This window comes from Lolium rigidum, chromosome 3 (assembly GCF_022539505.1).
Source record: "Lolium rigidum isolate FL_2022 chromosome 3, APGP_CSIRO_Lrig_0.1, whole genome shotgun sequence".
In the NCBI taxonomy this organism is placed as follows: domain Eukaryota; kingdom Viridiplantae; phylum Streptophyta; class Magnoliopsida; order Poales; family Poaceae; genus Lolium; species Lolium rigidum.
The window spans coordinates 67,301,828-67,305,629 of NC_061510.1; the positions used below are offsets into that span (position 1 = coordinate 67,301,828).

Consider the following 3,802-nt stretch of genomic DNA (forward strand, 5'->3'; position numbering starts at 1 on the left):
ACAAAAAAGTTTACAGTTCTGAAGGACTCGTGCTGACTGCCCACCATGTTGCACCTATTATAACCCATGACTGGTTGATGGGCGATGTAAAAACAATTTTTTTATCCCTGTTGTATTACACAATAACTTTCTTGATTGAAGGGCTAATTAGTTGTGTGTACCAATAAATTTTGCAGGTCATCAATGCTTATGTGCGACACTTGTCTCGTCGTGTTCCAGATGATCGTGTCCTGTCCACCACATGGAGGTCGACGCATCTCATAGAAGGGAGGACGAGGGGTAGAGATGTTTTTCCACCCGGCCACCACCAGATCGAAATAGAGAAGAATCGAGCCATTCACAGATGCATGGACGAGTATTTCCATAAACCAAAGGTACGAGCACATGCAATGCAATGGTGTACACAATTCATTCAGTGTATATTGAAACATACTTACATATTTTTATTGCAGTACTATCTCGCTGTAAACGTTAATGGCAATCATTGGGTCACCGTCGTGATGCATGTACCCAAGAAGGAATTTCAAGTATTAGATTCCCTCTATGTTCTTCGCAGTTACATACATATCATTGAAGCATTGGTATGTTTTCATACTACTTTACTCTGTCATAAGTATTTTGTTAAAATATTAATCATTACTTACTTAATCTTAACTACTCGTTTTACTTCAGAGAACCGAACTTGCTTATGACATAGCAAAAGCAGATCATGGTTTCCCTGATCCTTCAAACTGGCCTATAAAACAATACAAAATGCCAAGACAAAAGGATGGGTGAGTACATGGTGCAACTAATTTTCATCTATATTATTAATATACAATGCAATGTTACTTACTGTTTTTTGCTTGTCTTGTATTATGACAGAAACTCATGTGGACTTTGGGTCCTAAAATGTATGGAAGAATGGGATGGAGATGAATTTAGAACCACTATTACACAGGTAGGTAAAACAAAATTCTACTTACATGATGAACTAGCAGCACATGTCATAACATGTTCTCTTAATTTATTTTTGCAGACACTCGTTGACTCTACCAGAGAAGTTATGGTCGGTGAAATAATTTTTTCACCTAGTAACGAGCTGGATAGGGTCAAAGATAAACTACTCAACCCCAATGGCGAGGAAGATGATGCTTAGGTCCAAGGTCTAGTGGATATTGTCGGGTTTTCGTCCCGTAGAAGGTTTCCCGGCGGTGTTCAAGACTATGTTCATTTTATATTCTATTTTCAGTTAGCTGTGTAATGACTTGGAGACTATACTTGACAATACCTATTTGCGTCATATGGAATACCATACTTTGTGGAATATGTATGCAATCATCAAGTGCCGGATAGTCTCACTATTGTCCGTGGACATCACTATAATCTTTATTGCGCAGAATTTGTTGTCAAACTTTTGCAAACAATCCGTCAACACCTTTGCGGATGATAATAACTTGGTATGAAAAGCTTTATCTCCAAATACTTCAGGTGCAGGAATTTACCCAAAACCAATTGTGTATTGACTTTCTGAAAAATAATACCCAAAGATTAGGACTTATCAATAGCTTAGGTCAACAAATTACTGAACTGGTACAAAAGGGATAACACTAGCCTCATAAAGTGAGTTCACAAAAAGCGTTTCAACATTTGGCGCAATGGATAAAAGTTTGGTACTTGTCATCTGCATTTTTCTTGGTGGTGTTAATTCATTGCCGGACAGACCGGCTAAGGTTCCCGGTCAGGCCGACAGAGGCTGCTGCCTGTAAGTCTTCTCCCCGGACATGCTGGTGGATGTGGCCGGCCAGACCGGAATGCAGTGCCAAAAGCCTTCGTATATTCGTTAATTATTTTCCGGCCTGGCTGGTTCTCTACGCCGGTCAGGCCGACAAAAGCTGCGTACAAAAGTTCCTTAACCGGACAGGCTGGCCCGTCTGGCCAGACGGGCCGATAGAATTGGCAAATGCCTCTGGAAATTTGATGTTCCTCCGGAACAACATTACCGGTCTATCTAGTGTATATGCCGGACAGTCTGACCGGTCGATCACGTAAACCGCGCCCCGGACAGTCCGTCCCCTATGAACTGGATGTCCGCCGCATCCGGACTGTCCGACTAGGTCATGACCGGACTGTCCGGTGTCTCCGATCTGCCATGGCCGGCCGGCGCCCAACACGATGGTGCACAGCCCACGATGATCCGCCAAACTCGCCGTGGGCCCACAACTGTGCCGTACTTGTATCTCGTATAATTGACTGATTGAATTGGGCTATACGAATTTTGTACGGTGCCACGTATCGGTATTTTATACTAATAACGAAGGGGTATCGAGCGATCTTAGCCGTTCTTGTGTTTGAGCCCGCTTAAGCCCAAACTGAATTTGAGGGAGTTTGGGGGGGGGGGGTTATCTTAGGAGCACACGCCACAATCGAATGCGAGAGAAGCCGTTCTGTTGAGTAACCTTTCAGTTTCAGCTGTGATAAATAATTTAGGTAAATGAGCCATGAACTCGCTAGGAAAAGAATGGACACAGTAAAACTATCTACAAAAACAGTGGATCAAAAGATTATGACGAAAATAACTTTTGAGGAACTACTTTTTCAACATGGAAGTCCCATGTCCTACAAAGTACAAACCTGCATAAGGTCGCCCTTTGATGCACCAAGGCTAAACAAAAATTATAGAATGACATACGGGCATCAAATGAGTTAATTACAAAAAACCACCACAATTATGGCTAGGTTATCAAAAAGCCACCATCTTTTTCTTTTTTGACAAAAAACCACCGGTTCAAAATAATAACGTGAAAAACTCAAAAATAATAATAACGTGAACTACCACCATTATGTCTCGTAAGAGCAACTCTAAATGACTTAACCGAGATTATGATGTGTGAGACCCACTGCCAGGCTGATGCGTCGATAGACAGCATCCAAACAGAGGGATGGCGAGCCATACTAAATTCTATGGTTTTTTTTTGTAAGTTTCCTCTCCACCCTGCGTCTCTATCTTCTCTCTCCCTTTCTTCTCAATAGTCATGTGCTCCGCCGCCGACCATGCTCCGCCGCGCTTGCTGGGGAGGTGCTCGCCGACGCACTGGGTCGTGTCCGACGCCGAATCAAGGCCTCCCTAATTCCTCTGCGCACCGATGGGATCCAAAGGGCAGCGCGTCCAGCATAGCGTGGGCGAGCTCGGCGCGGGCAAGCGCCGGCCAAGGGTCGCTCCGGTGAGCTCGACGTGGGGCTCGACGAGAGAACTCTGGACAGGGGCCGCTCCGGTGAGCTCGGCGTGGGGCGGCTTCGGCGAGGGCTTGCCATGGACGGCGCGGCGACGAGGGTGAGCGTCGGACAAGGGTCGGCGCGGAAGAGCTCAGGGGCCGCGACAGCGAGCTCGGCGTGGGACGGCAACATCGAGCGCTAACCAGGGGCAGCGGCGCGGGCGAGTGCCGACCAAGGGGCAACGCGGGAGAGCTCCGTCCATGGCGACGCGGTGGTGGGGAGCCGAGTGGCGCCGGCGAGGGGAGCCTGGCGAGGGAGTGCTACTCCGGCCGGTAAGAAAAAGAAATAAGAAAGGAAAAAAAATAAAACTGAAGGAGAAAAGGAAAAAAAGGAGCCAGATATTTGGGCCCAGTTCTGAGAATGGGAGGCTGACATGTGGGCCTAGGAAAATTGCAAAAAAACACATAATTTGTAACCGTCTAATGTTCGTTCTTGTCCGTTTCAGCCCTTTCACGTCAGCCTGCCAGTGTGCCTCACACATCATAACCTCGGTTGAGTCATTGAAAGTGCCTATTATGATATATTGGTAGTAGTTTATCACGTTGTT

At 45.8% G+C, this 3,802-nt stretch overlaps 1 long non-coding RNA gene across 1 annotated transcript; it reads left to right on the forward strand.

Annotated features, from left to right (window-relative positions):
* Nucleotides 1–728: 728 nt before the first annotated feature.
* Nucleotides 729–1,134, forward strand: LOC124698725. The gene is made up of 3 exons (XR_007001078.1): nt 729–773; nt 865–940; nt 1,019–1,134. It is a non-coding gene; the product is annotated as an uncharacterized LOC124698725 (long non-coding RNA).
* Nucleotides 1,135–3,802: the final 2,668 nt, after the last annotated feature.